Here is a 17,426-nt window from a genome sequence, read left to right as displayed (position 1 = left end):
CTAGATAATTTTCTAGATAACCACATGAACAGACTGGGAATAGAGGGATACAAACGAATGGTCTAGTTGGGCACATGAGCAGCGCAGGCTTGGAGGGCCGAAGGGCCTGTTCCTGTGCTGTATTGTTCTTTGGTCTTTGTTCTTTGAAGCGTCTGCTGAAAGGCTGAATGTTAAGAATCACGTCAGGGCACTGACTGCAAGGAACTAATGATCCACGCTCTGTCAGAAAGCTGGCTTATAATTAACTCAAACGTCATTGGCTAGGTGCGCAGTTAGATTACAATTTATAGATCCGCTTCCACTGAACTGCAGATTCCAATATCTTTTCAAATGTCACCAGAAGTAGGAAAGGATGCTAAATTTTGCGTGCATTTGTCATAGTCCTAACCTGCCTTAAAGGAGTTTGAGCCAATAGGATTAGAACCCAAAGAGTTTGATTTGATTTGATTTGATTTATTATTGTCACATGTATTCGTATGCAGTAAAAAGTGTTGTTTCTTGCGCGCTATGCAAAGCATACCGTTCATGGAGAAGGAAATGAGAGTGTGCAGGCTGTAATGTTACAGTCATAGCTAGGGTGTAGAGAAAGATCAGCTTAATGCAAGGTATGTCCATTCAAAAGTTTGACGGCAGCAGGGAAGAAGCTGTTCTTGAGTCGGTTGGTACGTGACCTCAGACTTTTGTATCTTTTTCCCAACGGATGAAGGTGGAAGAGAGAATGTCTGGGGTGCATGGGGTCCTTAATTATGCTGGCTGCTTTTCCAAGGCAGAGGGAAGTGTAGACAGAGTCAATGGATGGGAGGGTGGTTTGCGTGATGGATTGGGCTACGTTCATGACCCTTTGTAGTTTCTTGCGGTGTTGGGCAGAGCAGGAGCCATACCAAGCTGTGATCCAACCAGAAAGAATGCTTTCTATGGTGCATCTGCAAAAGTTGGTGAGAGTCGTAGCGGACATGCCAAATTTCCTTAGTCTCCTGAGAAAGTAGAGGCGTTGGTGGTCTTTCTTAATGATAGTGTCGGCATGGGGGGACCAGGACAGGTTGTTGGTGTTCTGGACACCTAGAAACTTAAAGTTCTCAACCATTTCTACTTCGTCCCCATTGATGAAGACAGGGGCATGTTCTCCACTACGCTTCTTGAAGTCACTGGCTATCTCCTTCATTTTGTTGACATTGAGGGAGAGATTATTGTCATCGCTCCAATTCACCAGTTCACCAAAGGGTATCGGGATTAGACAGGAATTTGGAGTTGAGGTTACAATGCGATCAGATAAGGTCAGATCCTTTACCCACACAGCACATGCTCGAAGGGGGAAGAGATCGTTGTCCACCTCCTTGAGGACTGTACCTTTGCAAAGAAGGTCTGGAGAGAGAATAGGCATGAGATTCTCCGGCCTCCGAGCCATGTGTTTCCAGCCAGTGAAATGTGGCACGTTGTTTGCTAACGGCAGGATTCTCTGGTCCCGATGCTGTCAATGGGAATTTCCATTGAAATCAACCCCGGGCGGCACAGTGGCACAGTGGTTAGCACTGCTGCCTCATGGCGCCAGGGACCCGGGTTCGATTCCCGGCTTGGGTTACTGTCTGTGCGGAGTCTGCACGTTCTCCCCGTGTCTCCTCTGGATGCTCCGGTTTCCTCCCACAGTCTGAAAGACGTGCTGGTTAGGCGCATTGACCCAAACAGGCACCGGAGTGTGGTGACTAGAGGATTTTCACAGTAACTTCATTGCAGTGTTAACGTAAACCTTACACGTGACTAATAAATAAGCTTTTAACTTTAACTGTTTAAAACCACGCAGGTGGGGGAACTCGCGTTCGGGGCTGGGATTCCAGCCGGATTGGAGAATCCCGCCGGCATGAACGTCCGGAGAATTCTGACCCCGGTGTTTTTCACGAGGATCATACCGAGTAGCTCCATGACGCAGGACTCTGTGCTCTACGGGCCGTTCCCACGGACGCACACCGAGATAAACGTCAACTGTTGCTGGAGGGTCATCAACTTGGTGAAAGGCGCTCTTTGGTCTGCCCAAATCTTGTCTTCCAGCACAAGGAGTTGTCTCCGACTGAGTGTTGCAGACTGGCGCATTCCAAAGTCCAGGACTACATGATGGGGGACGCACTCAAGCTTGGGACACTAAGGCGCAGAGACGCAAAGGGGGAAAGTCGCTGTCTCAGACCTTTCAGCCAATGAACACCAAGGGGCAAGTAACCAGGAAAACCCCTCAGACTCTGCGCTTAATCCTAATTGTGAGTAACTGTATTGAAGAACCGCAGTGTGCAACATGACAGACGGATATATACAGTTTGTAAAGAATTGTACTCCCTGCAATGAGAATATTGAAATGTTTGTAATGTTCTCATTACTGAAACACCTCAGATTAAATGTTAATCTCTGGGGAAAATGTGAATATCATTATACTTCAGTGTTGCAACAATCGGAACTGTTTTGCAATGTGACTGTCAGATTTTGTATGAACAAAGTATATTTTTGCAAATAAAAAGATCTTTTCGAATGTGGAGCAAACTCAAACCAGCCAAACAGCCTCCTCCTGCTCCTAGTTTGTACGTCCATGATTGTGAAAGGAATGGGCTTAATGGGACAAGAGTTGTTTCTTAATGGGACTCTTGGTTGTTTCTTCAGTGGGTGGATAAGATTCACGAGAATGATTCCAGGAATGAAGAACTTAAGTTAAAGTTTATTTATTAGTCACAAGTAAGGCATACATTAACACTGCAATTAAGTTACTGTGAAATTCCCCTACCAATGTAGGTTGGAGAAATTATTTCTATATTCATTCGTGGGACATGGGCATCGCTGGCTGGGCCCAGCATTTATTGCCCATCCCTAGTTGTCCTTGAAATTGAATGTCTCGGCCATTTCAGAGGGCAGTCGAGAGTCAACCACATTGCTGTGGCTCTGGAGTCACATGTAGTCCAGACCGGGTAAGGATGGCAGATTTCCTTCCCTAAAGGGCATTAGTGAACCAGATGGTTTTTCCGACCATGGTTTCATGGTCATCAGTAGATACTTAATTCCTGATACTATTTATTGAATTCAAATTCCATCACCTGCCATGGCGGGATTCAAACCCGGGTCCCCAGAACATTCGCTGAGTTTCTGGATTAATAGTCTAGCGATAATACCACTAGGCCATTGCCTCCCCACATGCAACTGTTCCCCTTGGAGAAGGGAAGGTTGAGAGGAGATTTGATGGAATCCATAGAATCCCTATGGTGCAGAAGGAGGCCATTCAGCCTATTGAGTCTGCACCGGCAATAATCCCACCCAGTCCCTATCCCTGTAACCACATGTATTTGCCTTGCTAATCCCCCTGACACGAAGGGGCAATTTAGCATGACCAATCGACCTAACCTTCACAATCCATGCTGTAAACCTTTATGACTCTATGAGTCTAATCAACCTAACCCTCACATCTAGAAGCACCAACGCCTCTACTTTCTCAGAAGACTAAAGAAATGTGGCATGTCCGCTACGACTCTCACCAACTTTTACAGATGTACCATAGAAAGCATCCCTTCTGGCTGTATCACAGCTTGGTCTGGCTCCTGCTCTGCCCAAGACCACCAGAAACTACAAAAGGTTGTGAATGTAGCCCAATCCATCACGCAAACCAGCCTCCCATCCATTGACTCTGTCTACACTTCCCGCTGCCTCGGGCAAAGCAGCCAGCATAATTAAGGACCTCACGCACCCCGGACATTCTCTCTTCCACCTTCTTCCTTCGGGAAAAAGATACAAAAGTCTGAGGTCACGTACCAACCGACTCAAGAACAGTTTGTTCCCTGCTGCCCTCAGACTTTTGAATGAACCTACCTTGCCTTAAGTTGATCTTTCTCTACACCCTAGCTATGACTGTAACACTACATTCTGCACTCTCTCATTTCCTTCTCTATGAATGGTATGCTTTGTCTGTATAGCGCGCGAAAAATAATAATTTTCACTGAATTCTAACTCGTGACAATAATAAATCAAATTAAATCAAACACTTTGGACTGTGGGAGGAAACCAGAGCACCCGGAGGAAACCCAAGCAGACAAGAGGAGGATCTGCAGACTCCACACAGACAGTGACCCAAGCCAGGAATCGAACCCGCTGAGAAGCATCAGTGCTAACCACTGTGCCACCATGCTATAAGGTGTTCAAAATCATGAAGGGTCCAGAGTAGATAGGAAGAAACTGTTCCCTTTGGTGGAAGGATTGAGAAACAAAGGGCACAGATTTAAAGTAATTGACAAAAGATGCAATTTCCACATGAGGAAACACTTTTACACACAGCAAGTGGTTAGGATCTGGAATGTATTGTCTGGGAGTGTGGTGGAGACAGATTCACACAGCGAGTGGTTAGGATCTGGAATGTACTGTATGAGAGTGTGGTGGAGACAGATTCACACAGCGAGTGGTTAGGATCTGGAATGCACTGTCTGAGAGTTTGGTGGAGACATTCACACAGTAAGTGATTAGGATCTGGAATGCACTGTCTGAGAGTTTGGAGGAGACATTCACACAGTAAGTGATTAGGATCTGGGATGCGTTGCCTGAGTGTGAGGTGGAGACGGGCTCAATCAAAGCATTCAAAATGGAATTAGATAGTTATTCCAAAAGGAGGAATGTACAGGGTTTACAGGGAGAGGATGGGCGCGTTCGGCGAATCGTCCATTCGGTGGGCTGATGCAATGGTTTATCGGTCGTCAGTAGATTCTTAATTCCAGATACTTTGCAAATTAACTACAGTCGACTGAAGGATCTTCTTAACATTGTCATCAGTGTCTGACTCAACAACTAACCCTGCAACCTTACAACAAGCAAGTTCATCCAAGCAAAGACTATTTCAAATTGGGATTTGAGATGGTTGGTGTCTTGGGATTTTGTTTTCTTAGAATAAGGGCTCGTTAAACTTGCAAGTACCTGACTGAAGGGTTGGTGGTTTAATTAACGTTACACCAGTTGGCATTAACCGCTCCCTCTGCTCACTGATGCCAGTGGCAGTATAACATCGGCACTTAATCCACAACAACAGTGTCAATCAGGAGAAAAAATATAACTTCTAAAATCCCAGGATGCTGCATAGAACTTGAGAAGGACAGATATAAAACAGAAAGTGCTTGGAAAGATCCACTACTCCTTCTTTTTGCATAAAATATACTTTATTAGCAAAAGATTTGAAAGAACGTTACAAAATGGCCATCTGCAAGGCTGATTGGAGGAGCCCCAAGGGCTTGAAGCATAGGAGATGTTGCGGGCACTGCATGGCACCCTTGCCAACACTGCAAGGATGGCCCGGCCTCATCTGATAGTGATCCTGAAAGGCACTGGGCATGGGTTCAGAAACTGGTAGGAACAAATCTGGTGCCCGCTGTGGAAAGCCTGGGGCAGCATGTCTGGCTCATAGTGTTGGTGCCCAAGGTATGGCTCAGTCTCGGAGGTCCAGACACAGATGGACATCGCTGAGGGTCTCAGGGACATGGTCCATACACAGAGGGACATCGCTAGGCCCTCGAGAACATGGTCCAGACACAGAGGGACATCGCTAGGCCCTCGAGAACATGGTCCAGACACAGAGGGACATCGCTAGGCCCTCGAGAACATGGTTCAGACACAGAGGGACATCGCTAGGCCCTCGAGAACATGGTTCAGACACAGAGGGACATTGCTAATTGCTTCGACACCGTGGTTCAGACTATGCTAGGCCCCCAGGACTGGCAGCATCAGGTGACTCTGAGACTTCTGGAGCTCACTCCAGCTGCCCCAATGTCCCAGGGCCCCATAGGTACCCCTGAGGCGGAGGAAGTGCTGGAGCCCGTCCCAGGGCCTTCCACCCAGGAGACCCTGGCAGTCCAAAGCCCTTCTTGACACCGGCACATCCCCTGGGCGGTGGGCAGAACAGGGTGGCACGGCAACACTGGTGATACCCGAACCTCTGTCGGGGCCCTCCAGGTCCAGGTCCTCCAGAGGATACCCGGGGAAGACATCGCAGGTTCCAGGGCTTGGAAGGCAGCAGGCCACCTCCACTTCTGATGTGCTTCCGGGGGAGACACCCAAATGTAGCGCTAGGCCGTGTAAGATGCAGAAGTTGTAGGAGCACCGAGTGGGCATGGGTGAGGGTCACCCTATCATAGAAAGGATATTATTAAACTAGAAAGAGTGCAGAAAAGATTTACTAGGATGCAACCGGGACTTGATGGTTTGAGTTATAAGGAGAGGCTGGATAGACTGGGACTTTTTTCTCTGGAGCGCAGGAGGCTGAGGGGTGATCTTATAGAGGTCTATAAAATAATGAGGGACATAGATCAGCGAGATAGTCAATATCTTTTCCCAAAGGTAGGGGAGTCTAAAACTAGAGGGCATAGGTTTAAGGTGAGAGGGGAGAGATACAAAAGGGTCCAGAGGGACAATTTGTTCACACAGAGGGTGGTGAGTGTCTGGAACAAGCTGCCAGAGGTAGTAGTCGAGGCGGGTACAATTTTGTCTTTTAAATAGCATTTAGACAGTGACGTGGGTAAGATGGGTATAGAGGGATATGGGCCAAATGTGGGCAATTGGGCGTAGCTTAGCGGTTTAAAAAAAGGGTGGCAAGGACAAGTTGGGCCTGTTTCCATGCTGTAAAGCTCTGTGATTCTCTGACTCTACAAGAGACTTGAACCACCTAATGGAATTGGGAAGAGGCATTGGCAAAGTCTTAGAAAACCAAGACATTCATCGCCATAGGTCGAATTTCTTTACAAGTGTCCAGTTTTATTCACAACTGATCTCGCCTGATCCTTTTTAAACCTGGCACAAGGGGAGGGGAGGGGGCGGGGGGGTGGAGATAAAGACAGAATATCAAAGGAGTGAGGATTGACAATGCTGCGATCAGCTGAATGTAAATCTAGCTCGGAGCCCTGTAATAATTCCCCGGGCTGCTTTGTTGAGCTCACAGCTTTGTGTTGGTATTCCAGATTGGCAGAGAGCGGTTGGAAGGGCCAGCGGTGATGTTAGAAGCACACCAGCGTCAATTTACAACTCAGTGAAGTGTGAATAATGAATGGAGAGAGTTCGAGTGAAATCTGGAATTATCAAAGGGTTGAAAGAAAGTTACTTGTCTGTACACATTGTTGGTTTTTTTAAAAACTGGGCATTTCATAAAATCATAGAATTCCTGCAGTACAGAAGGAGGCCATTCAGCCCATCAGGTCTGTACTGACCATCATCCCACCCAGGCCCTATCCCCGTAACCTCACACATTTACCCTGCTAATCCCCCTGACACTCAGGTGCAATTTATCATGGCCAATCCCCCTAACCTGCACATCTTTGGACACTAAGGGCAATTTAGCATGGCCAATCCCCCTAACCTGCACATCTTTGGACACTAAGGGCAATTTAGCATGGCCAATCCACCTAACCTGCGCATCTTTGGACTGTGGGAGGAAACCGGAGCACCTGGAGGAAACCCACGCAGACATGGGCCAAACGTGCAAACTCTGCACAGACAGTGACCCGAGGCTGGGAATTGAACCCGGGTCCCTGCCGCTGTGAGGCGAGCAGTGCTAACCCACTGTGCCACCGTGCCGCTCTTTATTTGGAAACTTTGGCCAATCATAAATATGCAAGGAATGTTGCCACGTGAGTACTGCAGCAATTCACCAAGGTGTGACCTCAACCACCAGGAGGGACAAGGGGTACAAGAGAGGTTAGAGACTGGGGGAGGAGCGGGGGGTGATTTTCAGCCCTTGCTCGCTGTCAGAGAGAACAGCGACGCAGGCTGAAAATCCGGAGAGAATCGGGAAACAGGATCCTCCCCGGAGAGGTAGCGTTCCGCGTTTTACCCCACGCCTCGCCGCAGAAATTGTGAGGTTCGCTTTCACAAAGGGCGAGAACCTCATTTAAATAGATTTTAATACACTTCAATATAAATCTTCATAGAATCCCTACAGCGCAGAAGGAGGCCATTCAGCCCATCGAGTCTGCACCGACCGCAATCCCACCCAGGCCCATAACCCCACATATTTACCCTCGCTAATCCCCCTGACACTCGGGTCAATTTAGCATGTCCAATCAACCTAACCCGCACATCTTAGAACTGTGGGAGGAAACCGGAGCACCCGGAAGAAACCCACACAGACACGGGGAGAACGTACAAACTCCACACAGACAGTGACCCAAGGCCGGGAATTGAACCCGGGTCCCTGGCGCTGTGAGGCAGCAGTGCTAACCACTGTGCCACCGTGCTGCCATATATCATCCCTTCCCCTCCATATTTTCCCACCTCACCTCCCTGTATTTTCAAAGCTTGCCCAACGTGACGTCACATCGGCGCGGTTTACAACAGGTTCACCCAGGCGCTAACCTGTCGTGGGGATCCCAGACTTTTGTATCTTTATCCTGATGGAAAAAGGTGGAAGAGAGAATGTCCGGGGTTTGTGGGGTCCTTAATTAAGCTGGCTGCTTTGCCGAGGCAGCGGAAAATATAAATGGAATCAATGGACGGGAGGCTGGTTTGCGTGATGGGCTACACTCACGACCCTTCGTAGTTTCTTGCGGTCTTGGACAGAGCAGGAGCCCCAGACCAAGCTGTGATACAACCAGAAAGGATGCTTTCTATGGTGTATCTGTAAAGATTAGTGGGAGTCGTAGCGGACATGCCGAATTTCCTTAGTCTTCTGAGAAAGTAGAGGCATTGGTGGGCTTTCTTAACTATAGTGTCGGCATGGGGGGACCAGGACAGGTTGTTGGTGATCTGAACATCTAGAAACCTGAAGCTCTCGACCATTTCCACTTCATTCTTGTTGATGTAGACAGGGGTATGTTCTCCAATGCGCTTCTTGAAGTCGATGACCACGATTAACGAAGTGAGTCACTTCAGTGCGGTGCTGTTTGAGGTCGAATCTGCCCCCCGGGGTGGACATTGAAGATCAAAGAAGAGCCTTGAAAATGCACTCTGAAGTGGCTTAGCAAGCCACTCAGTTCAAGGGCAATTAGGGCTGGGCAATAACCTTTGGCCCAGCCAGTGACGCCCACATCCCATGTATGAATAAAAAATGTCCACTGGGGCAAAATAGCCCTCTCGTAGTTTCAAAGCAGGACAAGTGATAGAAAATAATACAATATGGAACTATTGTAAATAGTGGGGTTACAGGAATAGGGCCTGGGTGGGATTGTTGCCAATGCAGACTCGATGGGCCGAATGGCCTCCTTCCGCGCTGTAGGGATTCTATGAAGATTTATATTGAAGTTTATTAAAATCTATTTGAATGAGGTTCTCGCCCTTTGTGAGTGCGAACCTCACAATGTCTGCGGCGAGGCGTGGGGTAAAATGCGGAACGCCACCTCTCCGGGGAGAATCCGGTTTCCCGATTCTCTCCAGATTTGCAGCCTGCGTCGCTGTTCTCCCTGACAGTGAACAAGGGCTGAAAATCACACACCCCCCGCCCTCCCCACTCCTCCCCCAGTCTCTCACCTCTCCTGTACCCCTGGTGTTGAGATCACACCTTGGGGAGTTGCTGCAGTACCCAATGGATGTCTCTGAACATTGGATGAGGTTGCGCTGACATTACACTGAACCAGTGAGGTGAGATCGAAAAAGGGTGCAGATAATATGCAAAGGTCAAAATCAACGTTAGAATCATGATACAAGCATTGCAGTGAAAGCAAAGTGTGAGATGTGTATTATCTATTGTACAACTAGATTCATGAGACTGAATGATTCATATTCCTCTTTGTGAAAACCCAGAAATAGTTCAGGCATTTAAAAAAAACATTTAAAAGGGCAGGTGGGTGGAATTGTCCCAAAATTAGTCAGACGAAGTACCAGGATTGACAAGTAATTAAAGGGGAACATTACTCTATAATCTACATCTTCAGAGATGGCGTGACCATCTGGACAATGAGTTCCCAGTCCTGAATGCAGAGAAAAGCAGTCTCACTAGCCAGGACTGGGAAAATGATGATAATGTACAGATACCTGGATGGGTGCAGCTCCAACAAACACTCAAGAAGCTCGACACCATCCAGGACAAAGCAGCCCCGCTTGATTGGCACCACATCCACAAACATTCACTCCCTCCACCACCGATGTTCAGTAGCAGCGGTGTGTACCATCTACAAGACGCACTGCGGCAATTCACCAACATCCCCACAATAGGATTGGTTCTCAGGTTACCAAAACATCAAATTCAAATCTGATAGGCTGCTGTTATTTCAAATGTCTAGTTTAAATTGGTTGGCTAAAATTCAAAAACAGCCCGTTGCCTTGGCAACACTTCTGCCTGGCCTCTCGATACAATGTTTCAGTCTGTATACTCTATATGCATCTGCATCTTCCCTTAGACAGCACCTTCCAAACCCACGACCACTTCCATCTAGAAGGATAAGGGCAGCAGATACAGGGGGAACACCACCACCTGCAAGTTCCCCTCCAAGCCACTCCCCATTCTGACTTGGAAATATATCGGCCGTTCCTTCGCAGTCGCTGGGTCAAAATCCTGGAATTCCCTCCCTAACGGCATTGTGGGTCAACCCACAGCACATGGACTGCAGCGATTCAAGAAGGCGGCTCACCACCACCTTCTCAAGGGCAACTAGGGATGGGCAATAAATGCTGGCCCAGCCAGCGATGCTAATGTCCCTCGAATGAAATTTTTTAAAAACCTACTGACAGTGGAAAAGTCCTGCTCATTAACAATTTACTTCTTGTTTGTACGTAAATGTTGTGAAGCTGGTGTTTGCAAAATTAAAACCAAAAAAATTGTAAAATGCTAAGAGTTGTACAATGGCATGGTCCCTTTGAAAGGCAGTTTTGTTCCGTACTTAGAGAGTTTAAAAAAAAAGGGAAGATGCTGGTGCAAATAGAGTACACAGACTGAAACATTATATTGCGAGGCCAGGCAGTAGCGTTGGCAAGACAACAGGCTGCTTTTGAATTTTAGCCAATCAGGCATTTGAAAAACAGCAGCCTATCAGATTTGAACTTGATGTTTTGGTAACCAATCCTATTATGAGGGTGTTGATATGTCACCAGGGGTATAAGAGATGGCTCTCAGCTCGAGACAGACAGCCAGCAACTGCCTCAGCCACGGCTCACAGCTTCAGAGCACGAGAGAGAGAGAGAGCAGCAACTGCTCGCTCTGCCACAACTAGTGGCTTTTAGCTCAAAGCTTCACCTGAATAGAAAAGGTACCAAGAAAAGCCAGAAATCCCAGACAGATAAAGAAGACCGAAGATTCTGGGAGATAAAACCTGGTTGTATTTTGAGAGTGACTAAAAAAAATTCTAATTTTTGTATTAATAAGTGGAATTGTATTTATCTAAACAGCATCCCATAAGAATAGTGTCTTATTCAGTTTGTTAATAGTTTAGTTAACCTGTTCACTGCTAGTTAGATAAGTGAACTGTTACTTGTTGATTTTACAGGTAGAATCTCAGGTAGTTATTCTGATCTAACCACAAAAAGTTGCTGAAAAGCAGATCGTACTGTTTCTCACACGCACTTTAACAGATTATGAAGGCAGGTACTTCTCCTTGAGTGGTTAAGTGTTAGTTCTCAGAAAGGGAATCAACCTTCCCCCTTCATAACGTAAGACGCTCACTCAGAATATGGAATTCAGGGAAAAAAAACCTCGAAAACCAGGAAGGTGAGGAGAACACAGATCTCATAGAATTCATAGAATCCCTACAATACAGAAGGAGGCCATTCGGCCCATCAAGTTTGTACCGACTTTCCGACAGAGTAACTTACCCAGGGCCTTTCCGTTGACCCATCCTCCTCTCCCACACCGTAACCATGGCTAATCCACCTAACTAGCATATACTTAGACACGAAGGGGCAGTTTAGCAAGGCCAATACACCTAACCTACCCATGGGCGGCACGGTGGCACAGTGGTTAGCACTGCTGCTTCACAGCTCCAGGGACCTGGGTTCGATTCCCAGCTTGGGTCACTGTCTGTGTGGAGTTTGCACATTCTCCCCGTGTCTGCGTGGGTTTCCTCCGGGTGCTCCGGTTTCCTCACACAGTCCAAAGGGTTAGGTTGATTGGCCATGCTAAAAAAAAAAATTGCCCTGAGTGTCCTGAGATGCGTAGGTTAGAGGGATCAGTGGGTAAAATATGTAGGGATATGGGGGTAGAGCCTGGGTGGGATTGTGGTCGGTGCAGACTCGATGGGCCGAATGACCTCTTTCTGTATTGTAGGGTTTCTATGCTTCTATCTTGGGAGGCTAAGGGACAATTTAGCATGGCCAATCCAACTAACCTGCACAGCTTTGGACTGTGGGAGGAAACCAGAGCACTTGGAGGAAACCCGCGCAGACACGGGGAGAATGTGCAAACTCCACACAGACAGTCACCCAAGGCCAGAATCGAACCTAGGTCCTGGCGCTGTGAGGCTGCAGTGCTAACCACTGTGCCGCCCAAATCTCAGTTGAGCTGAATAGCAGGGAGGTATTTAAGGGGGTGGAGGTAGGCAATAAAAGAGGGAAAAATACACTAAAGGATAAGCTGGAAGGGTAAGGTCAAGTTGGGTGGGAGAACATGGGTGCAGAACATGATTTGATTTGTCAGTGCTAACCTCCATGCTGCAAGTTCTATATCAATGGGTTAGGTGTAACTGGCCAGCGACAGATACTTAAGGAAGGTGACAATATGGAAGAGAAAATGTTGGAATTTTGCTGAGCTGTTTTAATGTAATGTTCTTGCCCTGAACCTTTCGCTGTTTCTCCCTTCTCAGATGCTGCCTGGCCTGCTGAGTTTTTCCAGCATTTTCTGTCTTTCCCTCCAGCTGTACTCTCTGCCGCCAAGTTCAGAATCACAGCCGATCGATTGTACAAGTAATTGTAATATTCAATCTCTGACAGAACCACAGTTCAATCTGAAGAATTCTTCTTGCCGTTTGTAAAGTGGATTTTATTAAAGAATATTTTGGTGTATGTGAAGGAGGTCTGGGGGATGTGTGGGCCAGACTTACAGTGAGTTGTACACATCGTACTTCCTAACCAGTCAGCAGGTTGGAAGACTATGGCTAGCACTGCTGCCTCACAGCGCCAGGGATCCAGATTCAATTCCGGCCTCAGGTCACTGTCTGTGTGGAGTTTGCACATTCTCCCCGTGTCTGTGTGGGTTTCCTCCGGGTGCTCCAGTTTCCTCCCACAGTCCAAAGATGTGCGGGTTAGCTTGATTGGCCATGCAAAATTGACCCTAGTGTCAGGGGGATTGAGCAGAGTAAATGCATGGGGTTACGGGAATAGGGCTTGGGTGAGATTGTGATCGGTATAGACTCGATGGGCTGAAAGGCCTCCTTCTGTACTGCAGGGATTCTAAGTGTGCAAAGTAAAGTTTTAGGAACTAAGAATTGGACACATATCTGCTATCCTGAGGCAGTGGGAAGCGTAGATGGAGTCAGTGGATGGGAGGCTGGTTTGCGTGATGGACCGGGCTACATTCACAGCAGCAGCTTTCACCAATTTGATGGTTCCCCCAGCAGCAGATGATGTTCAAAGAGCATCTCCGAAAACAATCCCAAAATACGGAGTCCTGTCTTATGTACAAAGTCAAGACTTTAGGAGGTAAGAATTGTAAATCCAACCCACAGAAAGCTCAGAACTCATTTAAATATTCCCAATATTCAACACAGCACTTTGCAAAAACAAGAAGCATAAACATTCAGATGTGAGTGTGGGTTTTGCAGGGATAGAATATAAAAATTATTTCACCTGATGTGGTGTTGATTTGTGGTCGTTTCTCTTCTCTGGGTTTTGGTGCTCGGGGTTCAGTACAATGTTAAAGAGGATGTGGCCATTTGGGTCCAAGGAGCTGCTGGTTGTAGTTCAGTTTGCTCTGGTTTCTCTTCAGATCGTATAAATCTTTCGCCTTTTACTAAAGATTTCCGTGGAGAGAAGCATTCAGAGTTTGAATGAATTTTTTGTGGCCCTGCTTTTGTGGGGCTTTCATATGTTTGAAAGAAAGATGGAGTGTGTTGGTTTTCTCATTTCTCTCACCTTCTTGCTGTGTTTTCCTGACAGGGTTGAAATCCTGACCAGGAACGACACCAGAGCTGGAACTGCTTTTGGAGCAAAACCTTTCTAGTCTGTTTGGCTTCTCCAGAGGCTCTCGCTCCATTGGGGTGTCTTCCAGTAGAGGCGACTTAGTCTCTTGCTCACAGTCTTGGTGGCTTTCAGTGGTTGCTGGCAGAGGTGATGGCTGCAACCAGTGGAGCCCCATACCAGGGGGTACGTAACACCGTGAGGATATCAGTGGAAGGAGACGTGCCTTTTGACCGTTTCTCCTTTGCTAAGAAGGTCCTTGTGGATATGTGCGGAGTTGAAGCTGCGAGCCTCTTCTGTCTGCAGAAGGTGAAAATCCCGCATTATTTCCATTCCAGTTTCAAGGATGTGGCTTCCTGCATCAAGTTGCTGAAAGTGATTGAGGAACAGAGAGACCGGCCACACCTGAAAATACTCAAAGCGGAGCCTCTCGCTACTCTGCCGTCTCAACGGGACCGTGTTTTGTTTGTGCGCATCTACAACCCTCACGTTCCGGTCGCAGATCCGCTCACTTTCCTTCCCAGATACATCGCCAAGGTTGGCAATTGTTCGGAGATTTGATTTGATTTGATTTATCGTCACATGTATTAACATACAGTGAAAAGTATTGTTTCTTGGGTCGAAAGGCACATATCCTCCCACTGATATCCTTTGCAGTCGAAGCATACTGTTCATAGAGAGGGAAAGGAGACGGTGCAGAATGTAGTGTTGCAGTCATAGCTAGGGTGCAGAGATAGATGAATTTAATAGATGGTAGATCCATTCAAAAGTCTGAGAGCAGCAGGGAAGAAACTGTTCCTGAGTCGGTTGGTATGTGATCGCTAACTTTTGTATCTTTTTTCCGACGGAAGAAGGTGGAAGAGAGAATGTCCGGGGTGCATGGGGTCCTTGATTATGCTGGCTGCTTTGCCGAGGCAGCGGGAAGTGTAGACGGTGTCAATGGATGGGAGGCTGGTTTGTGTGATGGATTGGGCTTCATTCACAACATTTTGTAGTTCCTTGCGGTCTTGGGCAGAGCAGGAGCCATACCAAGCTGTGATACAACCAGAAAGAATGCTTTCTATGGTGCAGCTGTAGACGTTGGTGGAAATCGAGGCTGACATGCCAAATTCCCTTCGCCTCCTGAGAAAGTAGATGTGTTGGTGGGCTTTCTTAACCATTGCGTCAGCGAGGAGGGACCAGGACAGGTTGTTGGTGATCTGGGCACTTAGAAACTTGAACCTCTTGACCATTTCTACTTCAATCCCCTTTGATGTAGACAGGAGTATGTCCTCCACTACACTTCCTGAAGTCGATGACGATCTCCTTCATTTTGCTGACATTGAGGGAGAGATTATTGTCATTGCACCAATTCACCAGATTCTCTATCTCATTCCTGTTCTCCGTCTCCGCATTCTTTGAGATCCGACCCGCTACGGTGGTGTCATCAGCAAACCTGAAAATGGAGTTGGAGGGGAATTTGGCCACACAGTCAGAGGTGTATAAGGAGTTGAGGACACAGCCTTGTGGGGCACCGGTGTTGAGGATGATGGTGGAGGAGATGTTGTTGCCAATCCTTACTGATTGCGGTCTGTGAGTTAGGAAGTTCAGGATCCAGTCACAGAGGGAGGAGCCGAACCCCAGACCACGGGGTTTGGAGGTGAGTTTTTCGGAATAATGGTGTTGAAGGCTGAGATCATGGACGTCTTGGGAATCTGGACACGCCAGGCCAAGGTGACTCTTAAGGCTGATGGTAAGAGGCTAATCATCCATCCTTCCTCCAACTTTGCAATTGGGGGAAGCCATGGCTTCCTGTGCCCATTCACCCGCTGTGTGCAAATGTTTGTGGTCTAAGAATTGGACATGTATCTGTAAACCCAACCCACAGAAAGCTCAGAACTCATTTAAATATTCCTAATAATCGACATAGCACTTTGCAAAAACACAAAGCACAAACATTCAGATGTGAGTGTGGGTTTTGCAGGGATAGAATATAAAAATTATTTCACCTGATGTGGTGTTGATTTGTGGTCGTTTCTCTTCTCTGGGTTTTGATGCTCGGGGCTCAGTACAATGTTAAAGAGGATGAGGCCGTTTGGGTCCAAGGAGCTGCTGGCTGTAGTTCATTTTGCTCTGGCTTCTCTTCAGATCGTATAAATCTTTCGCCTTTTACTAAAGATTTCCGTGGAGAGATGCATTCAGAGTTTGAATGAATTTTTTGTGCCCCTGCTTTTGTGGGGCTTCCATATGTTTGAAAGAAAGATGAAATGTGTTGGTTTTCTCATTTCTCTCACCTTCTTGCTGTGTTTTCCTGGCAGGGTAGAAATTCTGACCAGGAACGACACCAGAGCTGGAACTGCTTTTGGAGCCAAACTTTTCCAGTCTGTTTGGCTTCTCCAGAGGCTCTCACTCCATTGGGGTGTCTTCCAGTGGAGGTGACTTAGTCTCTTGCTCACAGTCTCGGTGGCTTTCAGTGGTTGCTGGCTGAGGTGATGGCTGCAACCAGTGGAGCCCCACGCCAGGGGGTACGCAACACCGTGAGGATATCAGTGGAAGGAGACGTGCCTTTTGACCGTTTCTCCTTTGCTAAGAAGGTCCTTGTGGATATGTGCGGAGTTGAAGCTGCGAGCCTCTTCTGTCTGCAGAAGGTGAAAATCCCGCATTATTTCCATTCCAGTTTCAAGGATGTGGCTTCCTGCATCAAGTTGCTGAAAGTGTTTGAGGAGCAGAGAGACCGGCCACACCTGATAATAGTCAAAGCGGAGCCTCTCTCTACTCTGCTGTCTCAACGGGACCGTGTTTTGTTTGTGCGCAGCTACAACCCTCACGGTCCGGTCACAGATCAGCTCACTTTCCTTCCCAGATACGTCGCCAAGATTGGCAATTGTTCGGAGATTTGATTTGATTTATTGTCACATGTATTGGGATACAGTGAAAAGTATTGTTTCTTGGGTCGAAAGGCGCATATCCTCCCACTGATATCCTTATAGCTAGGGTGCAGAGAAAGATGAATTTAATAGATGGTAGATCCATTCAAAAGTCTGACAGCAGCAGGAAAGAAGCTGTTCCTGAGTCGGTTGGTATGTGATCGCTAATTTTTGTATCTTTTTCCCGATGGAAGAAGGTGGAAGAGGGAATGTCCAGGGTGCGAGGGGTCCTTGATTATGCTGGCTGCTTTGCCGAGGCAGCGGGAAGTTTAGACGGTGTCAATGGATGGGAGGCTGGTTTGTGTGATGGACTGGGCTTCATTCACAACATTTTGTAGTTCCTTGCGGTCTTGGACAGAGCAGGAGCCCATACCAAGCTGTGATACAACCAGAAAGAATGCTTTCTATGGTGCAGCTGTAGAAGTTGGTGGGAATCGAGGCTGACATGCCAAATTCCCTTCGCCTCCTGAGAAAGTAGATGTGTTGGTG

General features: G+C 47.3%; 1 protein-coding gene and 2 non-coding genes across 3 annotated transcripts in view; all 3 read left to right on the top strand.

Annotated features, from left to right (window-relative positions):
- LOC144507710 (AP-1 complex subunit mu-1-like) overlaps positions 1-17,426 on the top strand; it is a 387,219-nt gene that overhangs the window by 292,171 nt on the left and 77,622 nt on the right. The gene's annotated exons all lie outside the window — the stretch shown is intronic.
- On the top strand, positions 13,821-13,933 carry LOC144508166 (U5 spliceosomal RNA). Its single transcript, XR_013500240.1, has one exon. It is a non-coding gene; the product is annotated as a U5 spliceosomal RNA (small nuclear RNA).
- Positions 16,139-16,251, top strand: LOC144508169 (U5 spliceosomal RNA). The gene has a single exon (XR_013500242.1). It is a non-coding gene; the product is annotated as a U5 spliceosomal RNA (small nuclear RNA).

The sequence above is a fragment of the Mustelus asterias genome, chromosome 19, assembly GCF_964213995.1.
Source record: "Mustelus asterias chromosome 19, sMusAst1.hap1.1, whole genome shotgun sequence".
In the NCBI taxonomy this organism is placed as follows: Eukaryota; Metazoa; Chordata; class Chondrichthyes; order Carcharhiniformes; family Triakidae; genus Mustelus; species Mustelus asterias.
This window is presented reverse-complemented; position numbering and strand designations above follow the sequence as displayed.